Source organism: Epinephelus lanceolatus, chromosome 9, assembly GCF_041903045.1.
Source record: "Epinephelus lanceolatus isolate andai-2023 chromosome 9, ASM4190304v1, whole genome shotgun sequence".
NCBI lineage: Eukaryota > Metazoa > Chordata > Actinopteri > Perciformes > Serranidae > Epinephelus > Epinephelus lanceolatus.
The window spans coordinates 7,296,893-7,304,457 of NC_135742.1; the positions used below are offsets into that span (position 1 = coordinate 7,296,893).

A 7,565-nucleotide genomic window follows, 5' to 3' on the forward strand; every position below is an offset into this window, starting at 1 on the left:
CCTTTTAGACATATTGAGTCTTTTTTTGGTTGTTTTGTGACTCTATGTAGTTCCTGTGCATCTCTTTGTGGTTGTTACGCATCTCTTTTAGGTTATTTTGTGTCTCTTTGAGGTATATTTAGTGTCTTTTTTGGTAATTTTGTCTCTTTCAAGTACATTTTTTTCTTTCTTTGGTAAATTTGTGTCTCTTTTTAGTTCCTTTGCATCTCTTCAAGGTCTTTTCGAGTGCCTATGTTAATTTGAGTGACATCTTGCAGGTGGCAGCCAGCCCCTGACACTTCGGGCCCATGGGCCTGAGCCCGTTCAGTAATAGATCCATTGACAATAATGCATATCATATTACCGAATTATAATAAGTGATGTATACATCACTTAAGTGGCGAAGGTGGGGATAAATTAAATTACTTTGTATACTGTTGGGTAACTTAACCTGCAAAGATGCATAAGAATATATTGGTTGATTATTTTTTATATTCATTATTTAAATGTACAAACTAACTAAAGCTGTCAAATAAATGTAGTGGACTGAATAGTACAATAAATGCCTCGAAATCTCTGTCGGCCTGATTTTGAGAAGGTCATTCATGCTTTTATTCCATCTCGGTTATATTGTTGCACTGCACTGTACTCAGGGTTAAACCCAAAGACCATCTCACGCCTTCAGCACGTACAGAACGCAGCTGCTCGTCTTTCAACAAACACCACAGAGACAAGATTCCATCACTCCTGTTTCAGACTGTCTTCACTGGTTACCAGTCAGTTTTCGAGATTTTACTGATTACCTTTAAAGCACTTCATGGTCCAGCTCCCAGCTACATTTCTGAGCATGAGTCATGGCCTCAGATCCTCAGGCAGAGCTTTGCTGCCTGTTTCTCACAGCTCAAAACTAAAGGTGACCAGGATTTTAGAGTCAGGGCCGTCCGATCTGTAACTCCCTGCCTGGGGATCTGAGGCTTTCAGAGTCAGTGGCATGTTTAGAATTACTTGTCAAAATGCACCAGCATTAATCATATCTTATCTTGTTATAGCTATTGCTTTCAATGTTTATATTAGTTTTGGGAATTTCATTTTCATTTTAATGAGTACTGTTGTGTGATTTAAAGGTCCATTGTGTTGGATTCAGGGGGCAGAAATGCAATATAATACAATAAGTATGTTTACTTTAGTGTATAATAACCTGAAAATAAGACTCATTGTGTTTTCGTTACTTGAGAGCCGTTAATATCTACATACGGAGCGGGACCTCATCCGGAGAGGCTGCCACCATAGTTAGCACCCCCTTCGCAATGAGCTGAACAGCATCAGAAAAACGCTCATTTTTGACATGAAACTGCTTTATCCTGTGTTTTTACTGATTTAATCACCTGATCAGTTTGTTTCGGAGAGGAGGAGACCTCTGCAGATATTTCAGCTCCTGTTAAAAACCTCCTGCACGTCAAGATCTTAAGTTACCGGAGAAAAAAGGTGAGCACACATTAGCAGGTGCTAGGCTAGTGATGAGCTGAACAGAATCAGAGAAACTGATTTATAACCTGAAATTGCTTTATTTTGTGTTTTTACCAGTTTTAATTACCTGATCTATTTGTTTTGTAGAAGGAGAGGAAAAAAAGGGGAGCACACATTAGCAGGTGCTTGGCTAGCGATGAGCCGAACAGCATTGCAGAAACGCTGATTTATAACTTGAAATTGCTTTATTCAGTGTTTCTACCAGTTTCAATCACCTGGTTTGTTTGTTTTGCAGAAGAAGAGACCTCTGCGGATAATTCGGCTCACTGTAAAAACCTCTTGAACAATGAACACTGAAGGAATCCTAAACGGGAGTTAGGTGAAGTTTCAGCTGGTCGCAATCTGTAATCCTCACTGTTAGATGCCACTAAATCCTACACACTGCTCCTTTAATGTCATTGCAGTTCTGAAATGTTTTTGTTCCAGTTTTAAACATATAAAGCGCTTTGTTTTTAATGACACTGTATAAATAAAGCTTATTATTCTTATTAAAATGTCATAGAGTCACAGTGTAAAGTGGCATAAAATGGGAATACTTGAGTAAAGTACAAAGACCTCAAATTGTAATTGTTTGCTACCTGATACCTGATGATCTGAAAAAGTATTTGTAATTTATAACAAAAGGACAGACATTGTCATAGATGACCTGAGTGTTGAGTTTAGGAAAAAAACTCTTTGTCTCATAAATACATTGTCTCTCTCGGCCCACAGGCTCGACGCTCACTCTAACCACCAACAAAAGCGCAACAAAGGTTCCACCTTGTTAAAAAAAACTGCGACAATAACTCTGCTGCATCCCTGAGAGTGAAAACACAATGACAACGAGCCCCAGAAGTTTCCAGTCGAGCTCAATGTGCTGCAACAGGAAGAGCAGCAGCGCCGAGACAGAAGCCATCAGCCAGACGAGAAAACAAAGGAGCTTCCGCAACTCAACAGGAAGCAGCCGTGACCTGACGTGAAGCATGGCTGCTCTGCAAACACACACATTTACACAACTGGGAAGGTACAGAGAGGTGAAAACTGGCGGCCTGCAACCCGGTGACCCCCCCCCCCCCCCCCCCCCGGCCAGCCATATTCACATACATATACTGTATAATCTGCACAGGTGCCTGAGGAATAATCCCTGCATGAAAAGGACAAAATCCCCTTTCTGAATTAGCCCAGTTTAACCCGGCTGCACGTGCACGAGGAAAGGTAAACACACACACACACAAACGAGATTTGAGTGTGTCACACTTCAGCATCATCACCATTAGTGATTATATCAGCTTTGTGCAGTGCATCACTCACACACACACACACACACACACACACACACACACACACAGACAAAAGCATGCTGTTATTTGCATTAAGACAGCATGACACGACGCACACACTTGACTTATTTTTCATGAATGCCAAATAAGGACAAGTAAACGTCTGTGGAGCTTTTTCTTTGTTTGTTTTGATCCCCTGTGAAGCCAAGTTCCTCACTTCAGAGCGTCTGACAGCACATGGTCTTATTTGTGTTCACTTTTTATGCTCTTATTTGAGCATTTTCTGTTTATTTCTTCAATTATAACAAAGAAAAAATACTTAAAAAGATGTCGTGAATCCTACAAAATCATCTCCGGGCACTAGAATTTGTGCTTTCTTTGTTTCAGCCTTCCTCATCACATGGCCATGAGTCAAATTTTGATTTCAACGACGCTGTTTTAAAGGATAAACAGAGGAAAATGAAAAAATAAAGGTGATATGAGTTGAGTAGACAGGTAACCCAGCAGGAACAGCTGATATTCAAACTGAGCAAAGTGAAAACAAAGTGGCAGCACACTGTGCGTCTCTGGTAACCACTAACAGGAAGAAGTGTCCAGACAAAAGACTCGCTCCACTCACCACTAAATCTAACCCGCAGAACAGCACATTGAACGCAACATGCGGTTTTAGACATTATTTTAATACTCTAAATGACTTAATCTTGACATGACATGATTTGCAACCCCCCTCCTCCTCTTCTAAAATGTGTTTATCCCCAACAAAGAGCAACGACGCCAGCTCAAGCGCAACAGTGTCGCTACCAGTATCTGGCTGCTTTTTTCCCCCCCGATTGTTTGTTTTTCCGAGCCTGATGCAGTCTGTGAATCCAGCACGACACCAGAACCAGGTTTTGTGAGGTAAACATTGCCCTGCTGCTGCTGCTGTACTCACCACCTGGATCAGAGCTGAGCAAAACGCAGCTTGGTGGAAAACTGCCTGCTGAAGAGAGAAAGATGTTTTTCAGTTTGTTGTCTTTTTTAAGTTAAATAAATGATTGTCGTCGTCCCAGGCTCTGGTCCATGTGTGACGCTGCCAGATGGGAACTTATTGTTGTGTCCTTTGGGTGCTGACGGATCTCATTTTTCCCAACACGGGCTTTTGTTGTGTCTTTTGTGTGCGTAATGGACTGGCCTGGTTACTTTGGTACGGAAACGTCACCACGTGGGAGGGAGATGGAGCTGTGATTGACAGCCAGGGCTGACCAATGGGTGCCTGCGCTGCCTTCAGGCTCCCGTGGGAAAGATGGAAACCAGGTTTTAAGTAGCATTTGAGGTGAAAATGAAATGTTTTTATTTCTTTATCCTTTTTTTTATTTGTAATTCGTTTATTTTTCTATGTGTTTTTAATCATTTTATACTTGTTTGATTGCTATTTAATTATTTATTGCAACTTCCTCATCTTCACTTGCACACATGTATATAAATATACATATATAGGTGACTGTAAATATTGTTTTATTTGATTTTACTCTATGATAAGATAAGATACACCTTTATAAATCTCACAATTGAGAAATTCCAGTGTTGCAGCAGTCAAGAAGAGAAACAGTCAGATTAAAAATTAAAAAAAAAACAAGGCATGCAAAAGATACAAAAATACAAGAAACAGCAATAAATAATAATAAGCAGTGGCCTAAATATTTCTATATATGTTCTCTGTGTGTATATTGTGAAAAAGCAAGTTTGCATTTCATTGTCCACACTGTGTTGAACTCAGAACAAAGACAAACTTAGCACATCTATTTCCAAAAAGGTGCGTAGGAGAGGGACAATAGAACACAACTTTTAGAAAAATAAAACTACCGCACACTTGCAAAAATAATGATTTTAATGCTGAAACATTTCGGTGACTACACCTCGATATGGTTTCCCTGATGACGGTCTAGTCACCGAAATGTTGCTGTGTTAAAATCATTATTTTTGCGAGTTAGACAGTGTGTCTACAAGTTGTGTTCCACACTGTGTTGTAAAATGACAAATTAATCTTCAGCCTTTAATCTATTTGAGATTATTTGAGTGTTAATACACTTTGAAGTTACTATTTATGTGTAATGTATAGGCCTATCATAGCTATTCACTACCATTTATTTTTGACAATTTTTGACTAAACTTAACCTTATCTTAAATTACAGTTATTCCTTGAGTAAATAGCTACATTTACTTCAACTTTATGATATTTTTGGTTGTTAAATTGAGGTATATATTTGTGTTTTTGCTCGGGTTGGGCCTTACGAAACACAGTAACAGAGCTTCTTTTGTATGCTTGCTAAAAATAAAAGGTCCTTTAAACTTGTTCCCCACATGTGTTTCACTTCAGGTTTCAGGTTGTTGATTTCAACAACTGAAACTTGTTGCTAGTGAAGTCCAAAATACATTTTATTTTTTGTAAAACATGAAGTCTGATGCATCACATTTAACGTGTTTGAGCATAACAAGCAACAAATTAAATAATATATTTTGGTTTCAGGATAACAAAGCTCTGAAAGTTGTTTTGTTATTGCTGAAGTGCTTATTTCCCATGCGACGTGAAGGCGCCACTGAGAGGAGGAGGGAGCGCGCAGATACCCGGATGTGTAAATAAATACAAGATGAGAATATGAATCTGAATCCTCTTCTTTCTCTGATATGAAACATCATTAGTTTTGATTGTCATCCTCAGTTTTCAACATGCAGCTCTCTGTAGCAACCAGAGGAAAAGTCACGTTTGGTTTCTGCACGTTTTTGGTGCATTTTTCACTCAAATTACAATTTGCATGATAAATATTAATATTTATCAGTCTGTGGAAAGATTAAGTGACAATATGAGTTAAAATAATTTAAGAAAAAGCACCCTGACATGTTTTATGAGGATGTCAAACACAGCGGATGATGCAATCAGATATTAGAAACACCAAAAAACATGGAAAGGTCAACTTCAGTCCTAACTGAGCACCATGGAAACACTGTGGGAATATTATAGGATGCTTATTCCTGAAAAACAACCACACAGCTCTCTGAGCCAAAACAAGCCTGGCCCTATTAGCTAATTTTAGAAACAGATCAATAGATTCCTCGAGTGTTGCTTTAGGCTTTGACATGTGAGCCAGAGCCGAAATTCTTATTTTATTTAAAAGATTAAAAGACACAAAACAGTAGCCTGATCGCCCACACCACCTCCACCACCACCACCACCACCACCTCCACCTCCTCCTCCTGCTGCACTGTTTATGTGTCAGTACTGCATCATCCTGACACTGAGCAGAGCCACATCTGAAACATAATGCCATGAATGATGACATTAGTTTATGAAAAAATGGCTAAAAATAAACATTAATCTGGTTCCTACCTCCCAAACAAAAGCCTGCCCTCGTCCTACCCTTGCTGTCCTGACGTCGAGTACGCGCGTGGACTTAAAGACAACAACAACAACAACAACAACTCATGGACTGTTTTTTTTTTTAAACTGCCTTTTCATTGAAAAAGAAATATTCACAACGCAGCACGAGCCACTGTCACTGTACAATACCCGCCATATGAACGCATGTAAACACAACATTGCACACTGCAGAGATGCACTCGAGAGGTGCAGGCTGTGCGCGCGTGAGCGTTATGAAATCCATCCTTTCACGGTGTTTTCGTCGCCTGTTCACGTGGCACCATAAGCCCCCCAAAAACACTGACCGAGATCTGCAGCCAGAGAGGCACACAGATGAGGGTGATGAAGGCGATCATACACGGAGATAGCGCACATCGTGTCCGCTGGAAGGAGTCGCACGTCTTTGGCTCTTGAATGTAACTCGAGGATCAAATTGCAAAACGTGTCTCATTAAAGAAAGGAGACATTGTATCCTAATTATTAATTTAAACATGTAATTATAAGCCTATAAATCCTACAGTGCTGTCATCCTGGAGGAGCAGGGGATTTAGGAATATCATACATCACGACATTAACACCGCTCTTTAAGTTTCTAGGGAGATATTAGTGTTATGCAAATGTTATAAATATGTCATCAGAATATTTGAATGTTTTTCCATGCATTGCATAGTTTAGTGGCTCTGCTTGCATCCCAAAACACAAGAAGCCGAGTGCTACCATGCATTTAAGCTATAAAATATGAATACATGAAAACTATAAATGCATTGGTGCAACAGGAAACAAACACCATATAATAACAGCTATAAACTCACTACACATGCACACTTATAAGTCTCTGAGAGGTTATAACAGCAAGACTATCAGTGATTATTCTGACAAACACACGCGTGTCCTCCAGCAGGTCACTGGCGCTGCACTCACCCCAAAAACACTTCGCCTTCCCCCCCTCGGAAACCAAAACAACCCGCTGAGGAAATCCGTCTCTCCACTGGAGCTGCAGGAGTCTGGATGTCAGTAGAAAACATAAAAAACACAAAGACGCCTTCACCGTCCCATAAAGGTAGCAGCAGCCTGTCTAGGTCGGGCCGAGTGCCATTAAAAAAGTCTCCAAAAACATCAATCTCCTCGGTGGATCTTCACTGCGCTCATGAGCCACAGACTTTCTGCGTTAGACCGTTAAATGTGCAGGATATCTCCGCAGGTCCGGTTTGAGTAGAGTCCCATCCGTGAGGCGGGTCAGAGTGTGTGCATGTTGGAGCAGCTCGCAGCTCGTTGAAGGGTTTTAACCTCTATACCTTTAGCTCTCCGACACCAGCGGCAGGACAGGCCGGGCTGTCCCGTCTGCGGCCTTATTTATACTGAAATCCTAATTAGCTCCGTGATGCGCAGCGCGCTTTGAATAATGC

At 40.5% G+C, this 7,565-nt stretch overlaps 1 protein-coding gene across 2 annotated transcripts in view; it reads right to left on the reverse strand.

The window, feature by feature from the left end:
- Positions 1-7,565, reverse strand: part of ypel1 (yippee-like 1) — a 45,335-nt gene extending 37,770 nt beyond the window's left edge. The window contains exon 1 of one of the 2 annotated variants that reach the window (XM_033619255.2): positions 7,081-7,565. The gene's annotated coding sequence lies outside the window, so the exon portion shown is untranslated. Of the gene's footprint in view, positions 1-3,696; positions 3,882-7,080 lie in introns of those variants that run through there. The other variant, XM_033619254.2, reaches the window with a different exon arrangement.